Below are 19489 nucleotides of genomic sequence, written 5' to 3' on the forward strand. Positions count from 1 at the left end.
AGACATCCCCTTGCAGATGGGTGCAGTCACTTACTGCACTCACCTTCAGGGGGATCACTGTTCCCCTTTTGAAATGCAGGCAGGTGCCACTTGCACAGTGACAGACAGAGCACCTGCTTCAATGAGCCAGTCCTTAGTTCACTAATGTGCTACTCTCATAGCATCATCAGTGATAGGGCACACTGTCCTTGATTGTACCTGGTGCACCAATTTGAAGGTGCAACATGGTGCAAACAGGGACAGTGCATCCTAGTTGTTATATGGCCCCTTTCTGCCAGGGCAACTCTGTAGCTCTACTTGTGCTTGGAGTAGTGTGAATGAATGTTTGATATCCTCACATTTAGGCTTGACTAACATTCTAGATAGGAACAGGATATGTGTTTGGTTAGGCCTGAGTGTAAGAGGAGTAACCTAAAGCAATAGGACCCCAGCTCGTCAGGGAGAATGAGATCACTGCAGCACACGGGATCACACTAGATTGCACTGGAATTCTATGACTTCATTGACACAGATAGAGATCTAAAGCTGCTCTTCGTCTGTCTGAGCCCGGGTGCATTTGTTCCTCTGCCCAGCTGCTTTCACCAGCCGTTCATCCGTTTCACTACATCGTTGGATAGCCATACAGTTTCCGTAGTGTCTTTACCACGTTATGGCCATTTACTCTCTCCATATTATGCTTTTTATCACTGTCATGTCCCGATACGTTTACCATTATCACACCGTACACAGTTCCCATAACCACATCGTATGTCCTTTGCCATTCTATCTCTGACTATAACAAACTTGTGAACTGTTCACCAACACATACTACAATTTTCACCATAATCAAAGCTTGCATATCCTGCCCACACACCATTGCCACAGCATAAGCACCATCACCACATTCTGTACCTTTTACCCTTACCACATCCTAATCTGTCCTAATCAAACCTATCTCCTTGCCATGCACCATAAAAAAATTCTCACGATCAGCACACACTGATGTGCTTTCACTATAACCACATTGCAATCTTTCACTATCATCACATCTCAATTGTTTCCCATCACCACATATCACCCATGTTGTAATGATATTTCGGACACCCTAGCATTGCGAAGTTGACCAGATTGCAAGTGTAGCCCATTATTTTTGGTCCCATGAGTCATGGCCGGATCACACCTCTAGGCCACACACTGGTCCTTTCGAACCGACCCATCTGCCCAGGCTTCCTTAAAGGCTTGTCCAACACTGATATTACCACAGATATACATTTAGAAATCACCATACACTGACATTTTCAACATCACCACATCCTATAACTTTTACTGTCACCACAACCTGTCGCATATCCAATTCTTGCTCTTTTTATATTGACTCTATCCTGAGCCTTCCACCATCATCACACAGTACACCGATTACTTTCCATAAAATATTTCGCATCACACTATTCTAATTTGACTAACAGCATCTAACCGTTTCACATTTAATGTGCTTTACTATCACCAAATGCTACTTTCCACTGGTTCCCTTTACCATTATCAAACCCAGCACCTGTTGACATACACATTGCGCTGAACGGTTCACCATCATATTCTACACCTTTCTCTGTCATCTCATCCTGCACTTTCACCATCACAACATTTTAGGACATTTCACCTTCATCACGTCTTGCACCTTTTGCCATCATACATATTGCACCCTTTCCAGGGCTGACTGGCTCTGTGGAACAAAGGAATCCCCTGGTCGGCTGAGGACCAGGAAGGGCTCTCCTAGGGCAGGATGAACAAGTTACTTACCTTTGGTAACGCATTATCTGGTAGAGATAATATCTAACTGGAGCATGACGCCTGGGAAATTCAAAGGTACGGAATCTGCAGCTAGACGTCTCTAGCAGATGGATGGAGGATTCATTTGCTAACCAGTCTGAAAAATAGCCATTATGGAACAGATACTATTTTCTTGTACACATGTATATCATTTACCACCAGTCCTCCCCGTAATCCTTCTGGAGACTATTAAACTCATTTGCTACAGTTACTCAGCGCACAAGGGGCTGGTATGAGCACTAAGGGCCTGATTTGTTAAAATTCCTATTAACAAATTGTAAATTGCATCAAAATATGATTTGCAAGCTGTGATTTCTTAGCAGGAAACTACTAAAATGGATTCGGTAGGAGTGGGTGTCATTTGCATACCGATTTCTACCTAATGCATTGGCATTTTGTGTACCAACTTATGTTTTATTAGGTTGGTTTACAAATTTCTGATTTGTAGTGTCGTAATTTGACCAAACTCATTAATATGATTGCAGTAGGTTACAAATTGAGACCTTCTATGGTTGGTTAAAGTCAGATGCATGGTGGCCTGCTGGGGTCAGCAAGCACCATGTCTGTGATTGCTTTTAAAAAAAGCAATCTTTTTTTTTTTAAATGCAGCCGTTTTCCTACTAGGAAAACGACTGCATTTAAAAAACAAAATAAATGCTTTTATAGACAATTTTAAGGAGCGGGCAGTGGTCCCAAATGAAATTGAAGTGGTAAGTAGTGTAATGAAACCACTGCATATTACCTTCAATTAATTGGCGATCAAATAGTACTGGGACCCCGCTTTTTGGAGATCCATTACATTGAGTGATGTTTTTTTGATTACCACTACGATGGTTGTAGGGGTTGCTACCAATCAATAGTCCTGAAGAAGACCCTGTTGAAGTTACCTTAGGGGGGTTGAAAATTGAACAATCTACAGTTACATGAGACTTCGACAGCTTTTACTGAATTTACCAGCATGAACCCACAAGACATTCTCAAATTAATTCAGTCAATCAAATCTGGTTCCCCTCTGGATCCTTGTCATCCATCCATACTCAATAACATTCCAGATATTATTTCCACGCCACTGACACATATATGCAATAGTATGTTTGTTACAGGTTCCTACCCTACCATCTGGAAAAACACCATTATCAGGCCGCTTCTCAAAAAACCTTCCCTGGACCCCACACTATCTTCCAATTATCGTCCCATTGCCTCTCTGCCGTTTCCAGCTAAGATCTTTGAATCGGTCATGAATAAACAACTATCTGACTACATTCATATTAATGACCTGTTAGATGAAACCCAATTCGGTTTCCGGCAAGGTCACGGAACAGAGACTGCCCTGATCAAGGCGGCTGATGAAATCAGGGCTACAATGGATAAGGGTGGACAGGCTGTCTTGATTCTGTTGGACCTGTCGGCGGCTTTCGACACGGTCGATCATGTAACTCTGATCGGCCGTGTCGAGGCCATCGGCATTAAACATAGAGCTAGGGACCTCATTGCATCATTCTTGGCTGATCGTAGACAAGTTGTCAAGTTGGGCACTTTTACTTCACCTACCTTCAGCCTTCCCTGTGGAGTGCCTCAGGGTTCCTCGCTAAGTCCGACCCTTTTCAATATTTATGTTTCGGACTTAGCGAGGGTAATAAAAGAGTATAACATCAATTTGACAACATATGCTGACGATACTCAGTTGGTGTTATCTATACACAAAGACGGACCCACGGTTGCAGCAAATTTTAAGAATGGTATGAGGGCCATTAGCAGTTGGATGGCTTCCAACTGCTTAAAACTTAATTCATCCAAGACGGAGGTTATGCTGTTCGGAAATATTCAACCTTTGTGGTCCCCTTCATGGTGGCCTGAGGAACTGGGAACTCCGCCTCAACTTGCTAGTAAAGTCAGAAATTTGGGAGTGATATTTGACAACAAGCTCCTGTTCCATCATCATGCGAATGCGGTAGTTTCATCTTCCTTTAACATCTTAAGGAAAATAAAGAAACTTTTACCGTATCTTCCCATAGCTTTGGGAAAAACACTTATTTCCACACTGGTGTTCTCTCGCACTGACTACTGCAATGCCCTCTTCCTCAATGCTCAAAAAAAGGTTATTTCCAAACTGCAACTAGTACAAAATGCCTCCGCCAGAGTGCTATTGGGCATTCCCAAATACAGCTCTGTTTCTCGACACCTAGACCAACTGCACTGGCTTCCAGTCAGAAGTCGTACGAAGTTTAAGACCCTATGCATTGTCTACAAGGCAATAAACAACACGGGCCCTAGATTTCTGAGGAGTTCCTTTAAACCTTTGGCAACCCCTAGAACGTTACGCTCTAATACGGCTCACATGCTTCAGATCCCTAGAACAAGGACAGTGACTTGGGGAGATAGATGTTTCACCATAGCAGCTGCGAAATTGTGGAACTCCCTTCCCCTCAATATAAAGATTAGTCCATCATTGATTGTCTTCAGAAAGCAGCTAAAGACTTGGCTGTTTTCCCAATGACATCTTTTATACATCACTTTTATTCATTGTCTCAACGTTTAATCACTGGCTAATTAGTTTTTAGTCCTTAGCGCCGAGACACCCACGGGTAATTGCAGCGCTTTAAAAATTGCAAAAAATAAATAAATAAATAAATAGCCTGTTGACTGGAATTAATTAATATATTCTGATGCTCCGTCCATCACCACCCCCTTTTGTATCGCTTTGGCCGCCATAAGTGTGGCAGGGTATGCTCAGACGTGAGTCCCGTGCTCACTTTGCCACTGGATTCAAGCAAGCCGGGCTGAAGACGGCTGGAATGCCAGAAACCGGTCCTCGGAAGCTTGTTTCCGGTCCAGGGAAGGCATGGCTTGGCAGTTCGGGCTGGACTGTTCCCATGAGGCACAGGGTCAGACTGATTTGCATATAGCCATGTCTGAACTGGGGTGGCAGAGTGGGCTAAAGAACGGTGATGGATCAAACCCAGATCTTTTGACTGGGTGTGAGTGTTTGATTGGTTCTGATGCTCCGTCCATCACCACCCCCTTTTGTACTGCTTTGGCTGCCATAAGTGTGGCAGGGTATGCTCAGACGTGAGTCCCTTGCTCACTTTGCCACTGGATTCAAGCAAGCCGGGCTGAAGACGGCTGGAATGCCAGAAACCGGTCCTCGGAAGCTTGTTTCCGGTCCAGGGAAGGCATGGCTTGGCAGTTCGGGCTGGACTGTTCCCATGAGGCACAGGGTCAGACTGATTTGCATATAGCCATGTCTGAACTGGGGTGGCAGAGTGGGCTAAAGAACGGTGATGGATCAAACCCAGATCTTTTGACTGGGTGTGAGTGTTTGATTGGTTCTGATGCTCCGTCCATCACCACCCCCTTTTGTACCGCTTTGGCCGCCATAAGTGTGGCAGGGTATGCTCAGACGTGAGTCCCTTGCTCACTTTGCCACTGGATTCAAGCAAGCCGGGCTGAAGACGGCTGGAATGCCAGAAACCGGTCCTCGGAAGCTTGTTTCCGGTCCAGGGAAGGCATGGCTTGGCAGTTCGGGCTGGACTGTTCCCATGAGGCACAGGGTCAGACTGATTTGCATATAGCCATGTCTGAACTGGGGAGGCAGAGTGGGCTAAAGAACGGTGATGGATCAAACCCAGATCTTTTGACTGGGTGTGAGTGTTTGATTGGTTCTGATGCTCCGTCCATCACCACCCCCTTTTGTACCGCTTTGGCCGCCATAAGTGTGGCAGGGTATGCTCAGACGTGAGTCCCTTGCTCACTTTGCCACTGGATTCAAGCAAGCCGGGCTGAAGACGGCTGGAATGCCAGAAACCGGTCCTCGGAAGCTTGTTTCCGGTCCAGGGAAGGCATGGCTTGGCAGTTCGGGCTGGACTGTTCCCATGAGGCACAGGGTCAGACTGATTTGCATATAGTCATGTCTGAACTGGGGTGGCAGAGTGGGCTAAAGAACGGTGATGGATCAAACCCAGATCTTTTGACTGGGTGTGAGTGTTTGATTGGTTCTGATGCTCCGTCCATCACCACCCCCTTTTGTACCGCTTTGGCCGCCATAAGTGTGGCAGGGTATGCTCAGACGTGAGTCCCTTGCTCACTTTGCCACTGGATTCAAGCAAGCCGGGCTGAAGACGGCTGGAATGCCAGAAACCGGTCCTCGGAAGCTTGTTTCCGGTCCAGGGAAGGCATGGCTTGGCAGTTCGGGCTGGACTGTTCCCATGAGGCACAGGGTCAGACTGATTTGCATATAGTCATGTCTGAACTGGGGTGGCAGAGTGGGCTAAAGAACGGTGATGGATCAAACCCAGATCTTTTGACTGGGTGTGAGTGTTTGATTGGTTCTGATGCTCCATCCATCACCACCCCTTTTGTACCGCTTTGGCCGCCATAAGTGTGGCAGGATATGCTCAGACGTGAGTCCCTTGCTCACTTTGCCACTGGATTCAAGCAAGCCGGGCTGAAGACGGCTGGAATGCCAGAAACCGGTCCTCGGAAGCTTGTTTCCGGTCCAGGGAAGGCATGGCTTGGCTTGGCAGTTCGGGCTGGACTGTTCCCATGAGGCCCAGGGTCAGACTGATTTCCATATAGCCATGTCTGAACTGGGGTGGCAGAGTGGGCTAAAGAACGGTGATGGATCAAACCCAGATCTTTTGACTGGGTGTGAGTGTTTGATTGGTTCCGATGCTCCGTCCATCACCACCCCCTTTTGTACCGACTGGAATTAATATGGCATGAACAAACAGAACTTTCATTTATGGTGTTTTGTTGTAAATGACTTTGCCAAACAATCAACAGCTTGTTTATATATTCTTTGTTGGTTTTGTATCATTAGTGCACCAATTATTACCTTTTGTCACTATTCACGTGCACTGTGCCATCTTTTGGAGCGCCTAACTTTCTTGCTGTTATTATCTTACCACTGTTATTTGAAAACAGTAGGAATAGATTTGTAGTATTATAAACGAATGTCTGGTTTTTTTCTTTGGTATTGTGGATAGCCAAGAGAAAATAGACTAATAGCTCTCTCTTCGAGGGAATCAATATCTTTCAGGTTTAGATTACATACTCAGATATCTGCAAATACAGGGTGGCCCCTCAGTTTTTTTCAGCGCTTAATTTGTTTCAGTGTTTGCAGGAACTCTGCACTGGCACTTATTTCTTGACACCAGCACATATTTAAGACAGTCTACCACATGGTGGCACTGTATGTCTATTTTTTAAACATCCGCAGGTGATTTGGGTGTGGCTGGAATTCCCCCGTGGTGCGGGCGAATTCCACATGTGCGCAAATAGGACAGCCCCCGGCCCCGACGCACACGCCCAAGCCGTCCGACGCATGCAATGGGTTAACAATACAAAATACTTTACAAAAAATGTATTAATACCAGCACCTCCAGGCCACTCTTACAGCTTTGAATGGCCAGGAATAGTTCTTATTATCACATTTTCAGGAGTGTGATGGCAAGTAGGTATCCCTGATGCTGGCATTTGGCATTTGGCAGCACTGGCAGGAAAACATGGTGATGAAAGCTGTAGCGCCCTCCTGAGAAATATCTTGGACCCTGGCACTTATTTTTCCAGAAATGCAGCGCTGGTGTTGCCCCAACTTGAGCAACCCCTGCTGACACCAAGATGAACCTACCCTCGACACTGAACTAGGCTCACCCCACTGATGACAGTAACCTAAATGCTCTCCCCCTGCTAAGAGCAAACAGTACTGTTCCCATTGCTGACTATAAGCTGAGTTTGGCAGGTGTCTCTGACAGCAAGTTGAATTATTTAACAAGAACAACAAGCTGAACTCTGTCTTCACCACTGGCTCTTAGCTGAGCGCTAACTCCATTGATAACAACAAACTGAGCTCACTCCGCTGCCGACACCAGACTGAGCACTTCATGGATCTGAACCAGCAACTCTACTGCCAGGTTTAGTTCTCATCCTATCACGGCCTGCAAGCTGTGCCATTCCATTCTGAATATGTACTAATCTGGCTCTCTTACCACCAAGCTTCTCTACTCAAGCAATTTGAGAAAGAGGAAAATGCAACAGATTCCCTTGTAATGGTCCCTGTAATGGATAATCCCGAAAGGTTGTGACACTGAACTGCAGTCTGATCACCGGTCTCAAGGGCTGCTGTGTAAATGGAAAGGCCTGCAGTGCTGAAAGGTCTGCTCTTTTAATAGGAATGAAAAATGTCCTAGCTATTGTAAGGGAAAGTTTCAATTCTATTTAGGACACGGATGCGAGGATTAGGCTTTTCCTTTCTTCACTTTTAATAACAGCAGCCTTTATCAAAGCACAAAACATTGGAACAAACTACATATCACATCGTAAATTGGTAAAATCAAAGAAAAGACACTCTATCCAATCAGGACCCCTTTGGTTGTACAACGGTTCCCGCAGACGCTCCTTCTTCCTCTTTCTTCCTGTGAACACAACTTCCCCATTTGAACATTACTCCTGTTTAGTTGACTCCAATCCTGGAAAGAAGAACAAAGAGAAATTTGAGGTACTCTCTTTCTTCTACGCTTCCGGGTTCGTCATTTCAATTACAGTAAATCAAAATCACCAGCATAACCATTGTTTGAAAAATTTTGTGTAAACATCAACAATCAGAACGATAATTCAAGTTACCTTCAACCATTTTTTGCATCGTTGAAAACCTTAGAATAAGACTCTTACTGAGGGTGGGAGCCAGTCCCTGGCTAGACGAGTGGGCTAATCCTCACCTTCATGTCCTTAATAGAATCGTAAATTTCCATTACAATAGCTAGGACATTTTTCATTCTATGGCAGGACCCGCAGGCAAGGATTAGGCTAGTTTAAGCTGGTTCACCACTACAGTTGTCCAGGATGAGATCGGTTTGAAGTAAAACCGTTTAAAAGTGGAGTCGGAAGACCAGTCTGCTGCATTGAGGATATCCTCTAAACGAGCCCCCAGGGAGAAGGCCTTAGAAGCCATGGCTCCTCTGACTGAGTGGGTGCCAAACTGGTAGAGATTAATCCCCACTTCCTGCATTACCCATTTAATCCATCTGACAATCATAGGGAAGGACACTGCTCTGTGAGTCCTGGTCAGAGCAATTAATAATTGTCTTTCCCCATGAGGACGAAGCTCATAAGTGACTGCTTCGTACATTTTAAAGGTCCGGACAACACATAGTTTTGGCACTCTTTGAAATTCTGGATAGGACACCACTCTAGAGTTGCATTTTGTTCTTCGAGAAATGTGAACAGTTATCCCATCCAAAGTGAAAATCCTACCTGTAATATCCAAAGCCCGTACGTCAGATACCCTGTAACAGGATACAAGGCAAAGCAGCACCGCCAATTTTGCTGACAATTGTTTCCTGGACAAGTACCTATTGGACGGCCAGGAGATGAATATGTTAAGGACTTTATTCATGTCCCACAGCACGGAATATCTAGGTTCCGGGGGAAGAGATAGTCTGATACCCCTTTGGAGTTTGCATACCCATGGGTGTTCCCCCACCGGGCGGCCATCTATGGGAAGTTGTCCCACCGAGATTGTCGAAAGGTGTTAATGGACCTGTATGCTAAGCCCTGTTTGGCCATGTGTGCTAAAAATGTCAGGATGTTTACAACCTCTGTCCCTACAGGATCCATTTGGCATTGGAGCCACCAGCATACCCATCTAGAACATGCCGATTTGTAACGCCTGGTGGTATTGGCGAGGAGTGCAGCAGCCTCCACTGGAATTCCCAGGACTTTCCATCGTTCCCGGTAATCTTCCATGCCATTAGCCGGAAGGAACCCGCCCATATCAGGGGATGAGGATTCCCCTGGGGATCCCTCAGGATATCTGGATCTAAGGGTAGAGGGGTTGGAAAATCCCATAATCACTGGATACCAGGCTTGCGACCTCCAGACTGGAGTGATCACGACCAGATCCGCACCTTGCCTGTGCACTTGGGCTGACAGTCGTGTTATCACCATAAATGGAGGGAAAGCATAGGCCGGTCCCAGGGTCCAGTCCTGGAGGAAAGCATCCGTTGTTATTGCCAAGGGGTCTGGTCTCCGGCTCCAGAACCTCTTCACCTGAAAGTCTAGGCGGGAAGCAAAAAGATCCATTGAGAACGGGCCCCAACGTTTCTGAAGCAGCTGGAAGACAAGGGGTCCAGTTTGCACCAGCTGACATCTCTCCAGTGACAGGAATGCCAATCCGCTATCTGGTTGGCTTGGCCTGGAAGATGCTCCGCCGTCAGGGATATGTGATTGGACAAACAGTATTCCCACAGAGTCTGGGCCTGGTTCGACAGGGCCTGTGAGCGGGTACCCCCGAGATGATTGACATAACGGAGCGCAGCCACATTGTCCATCTTCAGGTGGACTGTGCACTGGACCTTGTCCTTTGTCCAGCATCTGAGTGCGAACGAACCTGCCATCAGTTCTAGGCAGTTGATATGAAGGGCTTGTTCGTCGGAAGACCATTTTCCTCCGGTGGGTAACTCGCCGCAGCGAGTGCCCCACCCCGAGCCACTGGCATCGGATTCGATCACCAGGTCCGGTTGAGAGCCGAAAATTGCTCTGCCGTTCCAAGCCTCCATATTGGAGATCCACCACTTGATTTCCTCCTTTGCTTCTACCGAGAGTGGGATCCATTGGGAGTAGGATAAACCCTCCCGAAGGTACATAATCTTTAGGCGTTTTAGGTTCTGGTAGTGGAGGGTTCCCGGAAATATAGCCTGAATGGAGGCTGAGAGCAGCCCCACTATGTGGGCCAGCTGTCATAGAGTGATCTGAGGTTGGTCAGGGTTCTCCGTAGCTCATGTCTGATTTTGGACAACTGCTGGGGAGGGAGGCTGAGAGTCACCTCCACCGGGTTGATAAGAAATCCTAGAAACTGGATGGATTGAACCGGGACCAGAGTGGACTTGTGCGTGTTGATCACAAAGCCCAGGGACTCCAATAGGTCTATGGCCATCTGCAAATGGAGGGCATTGATGCATAAGGAGAATATCGTCGAGATAGACGATCAATCTAACCCCACGGGCCCGTAGGAATTCCGCCATGGGTCTCATCAGCTTGGTAAAACACCAAGGGGCGGAGGAGAGTCCGAAAGGAAGGGAGGTGAATTTGAACACTTGGGATCACCATTGGAATTGCAGAAAATACCTGTGGGGTGGAAAAATCGGCACAGTCAGGTAGGCATCTTTTAAGTCCAAATGGACAATCCAGTCCGCGGTCCGCAAAAGATTCTTCAGGAGGTGAATGCCCTCAATTTTAAAATGACGATATAGGAGTCTCCCATTGAACTCCTTTAGATTGATTACCGAACGCTGGCCTCCGTCCCTCTTCTCCACTAGGAAGATGTTGCTCAGGAACCCGTTGGGGTGTCTGGAAGTGGGGACAATGGCTCCCTTCTCCAAGAGATCTTCTATCTCCAAGTCAATCAGAGCTTGCTGATCCCTTGGGAAGACCAGGGGTCTGGGCTCGCGGGTTTGGACAGGGATTCCATAGAACTCGATGTGAAGCCCTTGGACTGTTTGAAGGACCCATGCGTCCGACAACAGGGATTCCCAGTTCCTCAAGAATAGAGCCAAACGACGCCCAAGCTGCAGGTTTTCCATCCCTTGTGTTTTTACCTTGTGAACTGTTGTAGATGCTGCCCCTATGGCCACCCCTGCCACCTCTACGATGGGCATTCGGTCTGAGCTGGCAGAAGTTCCTGAATTTATTGGAGTCCTCATATTGGCCCCGGCGGAATTCGCCTCCTTTGGAGGCTTGCTGCGTGTAGCGGCCGGTCGAGCGCCCCCTTCCTTGGCCAGCGGAGGCAAAAACATGGGGGTCAAATATTCTATTAATTGAGGTTTGGGCCTTATCTAGGGAATTGAATGTATTAACAAAGTTTCCCAGTTCCCGGATAAATGGGTCTTCAAAACGATTGCCCTGGGCGACCGTGCCTGCCTCTGAGTTGGAAAGATCCCCCAGTTTGGGATCGAACTTGATGGGCAAGGATTTGCGCCGCTCAATAGAGAGACGCAGTTGGCATTCCCCAAGAAGATTATTGCCCGCTGAGCCCAGCTAGACAAGGTTGCAGGGCAGATCAGGGTACCGGAGACCTTCGTGTCCTCCGCCATGTCCATTATTTTGGCCAAGGGTACAGCTATGTCCAGCAGCTTGTCTTGACAGGATCACCAGGACCTGTCAATGCCCTTCTTGGGGTCGCGGATGAATTTGGCGAGGAAGGTGGCCATTTTTACATCTATTACCGGGGTTAGGGCCACCTTCCCCTCCAAAGAAGGCAGCGGGCATTCTGCCTTGATGCAGTTCTTCACCTCCTTATCCAGGAGCTTCCTAAACCTGCTAGCCATGTAGAATGACACCTTGGGGGCCAGGAACCAATCCGCGGACCGCGGATGCAGTAGGTCATCCGGATCTAGTAGGTCCGCTGCCACAACCGGGTTTGGGCCGGCTGATACGTAGTCTGGGATGGAGGACGGGTTGGGGGTTTACAACAAACAATCCCGTGTGCGGTATGAATCGCAATTAAGCTACAAGGGTGAAATTATGTCGAAAATACAAGAAAAACTGCACAAAACCCTGCACAATAAGGGAAAGGACTTATCTGGATGCTGCTGGAGCAGCGAGGAAAGAGGGAGCGTCTGCGGGGACGGTTATACAACAAAAGGCGTCCTGATTGGATAGACTGTGTTCTCTTTGATTTCCCCAATGTACCTTGGGAAATGTAGTTTGTTCCAATGTTTTGGACATTGATAATGGCTGCTGTGATTAAAAGTGTAGAAAGGAAAAGCCTAATCCTCGCCTCCTGGTTCTGCCATAGAATTACAGTGTTAAGTGTATTGTGTGTTAACAAAGACACGTATCCAGTATATAAATGTTAATAGCTAACTATCTAGACCTCTTGGAATGCGTACTAGGAGACAGAAATTCACATCCCTTGGACTCAGAACTCCATCATTAAACTGAGGGTGCAAGAGAGTAAATGAAGGAGAATTATACTTGAATGAAAGAGGAACAGATTCCCTACCATCAATAACATCCAGCCCATCTCCATTAGACAAATGCTAATAAGATGCTGCTTGACCCACCACCATTGGATCAGTCTTGTGATACTTCCCTACATCCCATTGGAGGAGAGTTAGTGACATGGGTTGGAATCTCACCCTTTCTGGGAGAGCTGACTGGATGTGCTCGGCTCCCTGCCTATTGGAGGAGTGGTATTAAGGTGTTACTGGACACTATGTCCGTTTGTGGATTGAATGTATCTGTACCTCCCACCCTTAAGATGCTCAAGATTAGGGCTTGCTGAACTCCAAAGCCTATGGGGTAGTGGTTGGTCTTACAGCTAATTGGAGGCGCCACAAAGGATTTTATATTTAATTCTGCGTAATGGGTGCATTTAGATGGCTTCCAGTCCACACACTTTCTGAATTAATTAAATGACTGAATGGTGAATGATAACTCTTATATAGTACACTACCACTCAAGCATCTATGGGTGAATCTTCAAGCATTGTATGAATTGTCTGTAGTCTAGCTTAAGACAACAAAGTTCTGAGTTAATTAAAACAGAGCAGTATACATGAAAGGATCTCCCCAACAGAGTTGGCATCTTGACTAGCTGTTACACTTCAAGCTTCTTGTTCCCCGGCGTGGTGTAACTCACCCAAAACTACGAATCCCAAAATGCCTCATTCCTAGGAAATTCCAAACAGCTGACCAAAATCCTTTGAGATTTCTTTGTGTGTCACCACACAATCACGCATGACTCCAGTTCTCGTGTGAATGGCCTGAGAGATAAAAGAAGGCCTCCTGCATTTTCCGTGCTTGGCTTACTCACACAAAGTAATTGGCCCACGCCCTTGTATCGAATTCCCTATGTTGCGATCCTGCTTTCTGTTGTGGATTTACGGACTTCTGAACACTCTAGTGAACTTCCAGCGCCCTTGGATTTGGTCCGCTTCTCGCCCCGATGGAGGATTCTCCAATTCTTCTTCTTCCCGGTTCGAGGAATCCTGTTTTGCTTCGTCGTGTTCGTATACGCGGAAGCCTGAGTCTATAGGACTCCTCCTTTCCCATTCGTAGTTGATGCCCGGAGCCAGGGCCGCTGCCTGTTAATTTCCCGCGTACGTCTCCTTCCTTATTTTTCGCTACTTAGTATCCTCATTTGTTTAGATCTTCTACCCACACGGTAAAAGCTTGACGGTGGCAGACTCATGCTACAGTTTCTCTGTGGGAATAACCTTACTTCGAATTCACGGTCAGTGCACTGATAAAGACTTACTTTCATTATTGGATTTTACGCAAGGGACTTTCTTTCTTTTTGGAGTGGAACATCGATTACGCTCTCCATGACGAGCTGTCTAAATCTCTGACTTTTAATATTGTTGCGAGTATGTGGTTATGCACACACAATGCTTAAGGGAGCCAGATAAACTCTTAATTAATATTTGTTAGTTTTTTTCTGAGACACAATTTAATATTTATTTTGTCTTTCTCTCTTCTTTGTTATTTTTTGTTTAAGCAGAGCTTGAGTCACAGTATTGAAGAACCTTTGCTGTACATAGCGGGCTCCATTTACCTCCTTCCCATGGTGGTCCATTCCATTGTCTCGTCTCTCCCTAGAGGGAGTAGCCTTTACTTGAGTGATTGCAATATACTCAGTTGGGCACTACCTTGGGGGAGAGTGGGGGTACATCTTCGCTCCTGTGCAAACACACTCTTCTGCAAGCTTGAGTTAAGTCTTGACACTAGCACTGCAAGAGTCTGTGGAAGCAAACCATAGGCACCTGTTTACAGTAGGTATGTCAAGTAGTGAAAAGTCTGTACACTATAAAGAGAGTTTAGAACTTGATCCGCGGCTTGCCAAGATAAGAACAGCCACATATGCTTTTTTTTAAAGTTAGGCCATCATATTAGTCTTGTTGCATCTATAGACGTTGCAGTTTTCTGTATAGGAAATGACTGCTGTGACGCCCACCAGAGCATCCAGCGATTACTAAGAAGCAATTTAAGGATCCTGTCATCAAAATGGAGGTGTTGAAACACAAATGGACACATTGTTTATTTGCAGTGCAAATGAAGGCTCGGTATTGAAGATGGTTCCAGGGTTGAGAACTCCACCGTGGGAAGGAAAGAACTTGGTGAAGGAAGCCAAGCGAATGAAAGTCCTTGTACAGGTGAAGGAAACCCTGGATCTGGCCATGGGCCATGGACTTAAGCAGCTTTCCCTCTCATAAATAAGGGTGCTTTTAGTGCCCAACGGTAGACAGGCTGTAAATATGTGACTATATGGTTTGAGATGCGTGGGAAGCTTTAAGATCACCATGCTATTGCCACAAGTCAAAACCAGAGATCGGTCTGAAATTCATTATCCTTGGATCTACATTTGATTTCAAATTTATCAAAGAGTTGCGTCCCCTTGTGCCATGCAATCGGGCGCAAGAGCAACGCACCTCTTTAGTTAGATTTATCAAGCCATGTAAGGCCACCTTCTGTGGCCCTTAATTGCTTGATGAATAGGAGTAATGCAACGCAGCGCAGCGCAGAGCAAATTACTGTGTTGCATTAATCGGCCTCAGGGAGGCGTTCTATGGGTGGAGTGAGGTGTTCCACGCATACACCCATCAATTTTGGTGCATTCCCAGATTTATCAACAATGGTAGACCTGGGAATGCATCAAAATGCTATGCATCCCCAGGGGAGGAGTAATGAGGAGAAATATCTTTCTCTTCATTCTGAAGCAAACATAGAAACAGGAAAATGCCTCACAGGATTGTTTTTGTGCAGGAAGGTGCCCCTTCCTGCAAAAAAACTATCCTGCATACAACACAGGCACTATGTGATTTTTTGATAAACATGCCACTTGGTTTCTTGAATAAAGAGGTCATAAAGACATGCTTACATTCCTGGGGGACCCAGACTCAAAGCCAAGATGTTATGATGATGAGCCTTGTGATGTGAGGTGTGAAGGCAGTCTCCCACAGTTTGACGGTTTCCACGTGGTATATATATATATATATATATATATATATATATATATATATATTTCATGAACTTTTCTTTTTTTTAATCTTTTTTTTCTCATCAGATAGGATATAATCATATAATTGACATAAGCAAAACAAATTAATATAGATAAACAGATATGTTAATTAATACATAGGCAAGGACATAATAGAAAAAGAAAGAGGGGGAGGGGAGAGAGATCTCGTAATAACATAACAGATAAGAAAAAGCAATTACAAACATTTTAAGTATATTACTTCTTATTTCATATTTTAGCCAGATCTAGTTAAATTAGGCCATCCAGGGCCATTGGCCCCCACAGCGCCTCTAATTTGCCTAATGATTTAATCCCCCTTGCCTTTGCCAGAGCGGCCTCTAAACCGTAGATATCTCTGATAATTGCCCACCAATCCTCTGCCGCAGGGGGTGTAGTAGAAATCCATGCCCTGGCAATAGCCAATCTGGCTGCAGCCATCAAAATCGAAAAGAGACGTGCTACTGCCGCGTTATCATCCTTGTATCCCAACCTAATTTTGAGATCGGTAACTATGTGATCCAACCCTATTTTAGAGCTAAGTATTTGCTCAATTTTCCTCCAGTATCCATTCAATTCTGGACATTCGTAAAAAACTATGACAAAAAGTTTACATACCCTTATCTTGCCGACTACTACCAGCAAGATAAGCTGGGATTCTACACTAACAGAGGGAGGCAGGGTCCACGAAGGTTTAACACCTTCTCGGACTCATCCGCGGGAAGCGGTTCTGATTCAGAGACAGACAGACCATCCACAAGTAACTCAGATTACCAAGGGCCCCACAATTTTTTAGGGGACAGCCACTCCAGGGGAAACAGGGGCGGAGGGAGACAACAGAACTGGGATCGACTCAATCGATGGGGGCGAACAAGGCCCACACAAGGAACCTCCCATGTCAGGTTCTACCAACACGAGACGCATGGAGAGATTTCAACAAGGAAACAGACCTACAGATGGTAGCACTCATATCTGACATATCAACAGCCACACCACACGTTACTCCTAGCCCCAGTCTAGTTGAGCAAACCACTGACAAACAACCCCCGTACTACTTCCCTCAGGTATCTTGAGGCAAACTGACAACATGCCCATCACAGTATCACATACTAGCATGGATGGTCGAGAGACGGCAACGGATGGTGCCAGTGCAGCTCTGATTACTCTCCCCTCCAACTTAGATGTTCAAATATCCTCTATTGAAGCGACAGTAAGTCAGATACAGGTTAACTGCATCAACACAGATGTACCAATAACTGTGGATATTACCAGTACTATTGCCCTAGTCGAAGGGGGCTCACCGCCCATGATACAATCTAGGGAATCTGTGTTACACTTGGATCCAGTGATCAACCTATCCAATTACACTTTGACCAATGCGGAGAAGGACATCTTAGCGAAAGGATTGTCATTTGTATCAACAGCGATACCTGATTCTTTTCAAGTTAAAGCTGCAAAGATTTTTCCGAAAAATTAGACTAGATACTTTTTCAAGAAAAACAGCTTTACACCCACACAGGCTGCAACTGCCTTTAGACCAGTATCGACCTTTACGCCAGCTTCATTTATGATGAGTGAAAGGATACTGGCCTTTGAAAAGATTGTCCTGGAAGAAACAATGCAACTGATGGAAGAAAGGAAGTACATCAGTTACAACACAAGCTAGTAAGAAAAAGAGGCATTGCATTAACTTGCGAAAAATGAAGCGATAGTAATAAAAGCAGCGGATAAGGAGGGAGCGATAGTAGTACAAAACACACAGGACTACATCGCCGAGATTGAGCAGCAACTACAGGTGCAAGACAGCTATCTTAAGGTTACAAACGATCCTAACTTAGAGATAAAAGCACTGATAGAAGCAACCCCTAAAGCTGCAGTTGATGAGGGTTTCCTGAGCCAACGTGAGCATGATTTCCTCAACCAGCAGGAACCGAGGATCCCCATGATATACGCTCTGCCTAAAGTGCACAAAAGACTGGATAACCCGCCTGGCAGGCCCATAGTATCGGGCTGCGGCTCAAATCTGGAGCCCTTGAATAAATTCATTGACCATTTCTTGCAGCCTTGGGTGCCAACTACCAAATCCTATGTGCGAGACAGCATGCACATCATCCAGCTACTGGAGGGCCAACCGTTTGATGGTGGAAAACAGATTTTGGTGACACTTGATGTGTCATCTTTGTACACATCTATCCCCCAAGACACCACAATACAGGTCATCAAAACTACACTTGACAGAAGGAGCAGACCGCACTGGATCCCAACTGAATTCCTGATTAAGCTCTTGGAAATAGCAATGAAAAGGAACTACTTCGTGTTTAAAAGGCAATTCTATTACCAGTGCAAGGGAGTCGCCATGGGGGCTACATATGCCCAGAGCCTAGCGAATATATTTATGGACAAATACGAGGAGGAATACCTATATGACTTGACAAATCCATATCTTGATAAGATCGATGTATGGAAAAGGTACATCGACGATGTGCTGATGATATGGTCAGGCGATGAGACTGAGCTGATCGAGTTCCACACATGGTTGAACAATAGGAGCGATGACATTCAGTTTACGATAGCCCAAAGTAGAGAATCCATTGACTTTCTAGACCTGACATTTAAAGCTGATAATGGATTACTTTATAGTGATTTATTTCGCAAAGCAATGGAGAGGAACACATTGTTGATGTACGGCTCTCACCATCCAAGAAACTTGAAGGACAACTTGCCCTATGGGCAGTACCTTAGACTGAGAAGGAACTGCTCTCAGAAAGTATTTTTTCCACGAGGCGGATGACCTCACTTCAAGACTGAGGAAGCATGGTTACCCGTCTGGGTTACTTAAACGTGCAAAGAAACGTGCCTGGTACCAACCACGTGATCAACTACTAGAAACCAAGGAGAAACCGAATGAGACCAGTGGCATCGTGTGCGTAACCACTTACAACACAAGGAGCATTAACATCAAGAAGATTATACGAAAAAACTGGAACCTGGTGGCAAGCAAATTGCAGATGGAACAACAACCGTTGTTTGCCTTTAAAAGAGGAAGGAACATAAAGGACAAAGTGGTTAAAGCTTTTCTGGAACCACCGAAACAGGCAGACTTGAGAGACATGCTGAACCTCCACCCGTGATTGGGCACCGCAAATGTGGAAATTGCAAGGCTTGTGACTTCTGCCAGGAGGGATCAAGCTTCACTCATAACACCAAAACATACAAGTTGACACATTTTACTAATTGCAACAGCTCCCATGTTATTTATACCATCACTTGCCCATGTGCAGTGGTTTATGTTGGACAGACAATGCAAAAAGTAAAAACAAGGATTTTACAGCACATGAGTAGGCTCAGATGCAACACTGTGGGGGCACCTCTAGTGGAACACTATAAAACTCATAGGCATAAACCAGAGGACATTAAGTGGAGGGTGGTGGAGAAAGTAACCCCCGGAGCTAGAGGTGGGTCCATCTCTAAGACACTGAATTACAAAGAATGCAGGTGGATACATTCTCTGAATACAGTACAACAAGGCCTCAATGAGAGGGAAGAGACGGCCAGACAGATGGGGCAACTGTAACCTCCGTACCACATACAACACCACCACTTAGCGTAGCCCAGCAAATTTGGTTCCATCCCATTTAGACGCTCTTTGGCTGGATATAAGAACTATAGG

The 19489-nt window shown here is 45.8% G+C and overlaps 1 long non-coding RNA gene across 3 annotated transcripts in view; it reads right to left on the minus strand.

The window, feature by feature from the left end:
* The window catches only part of LOC144753769 (uncharacterized), a 295636-nt gene that overhangs the window by 178667 nt on the left and 97480 nt on the right, over positions 1-19489 (minus strand). Inside the window, exon 3 of one of the 3 annotated variants that reach the window (XR_013594518.1) lies at positions 8086-8273. The exons of the other annotated variants lie outside the window; for them this stretch is intronic. This is a non-coding gene — a long non-coding RNA (uncharacterized LOC144753769). Of the gene's footprint in view, positions 1-8085; positions 8274-19489 lie in introns of those variants that run through there. 3 annotated transcript variants of the gene reach the window in all.

This window comes from Lissotriton helveticus, chromosome 5_1, assembly GCF_964261635.1.
Source record: "Lissotriton helveticus chromosome 5_1, aLisHel1.1, whole genome shotgun sequence".
Taxonomy (NCBI): domain Eukaryota; kingdom Metazoa; phylum Chordata; class Amphibia; order Caudata; family Salamandridae; genus Lissotriton; species Lissotriton helveticus.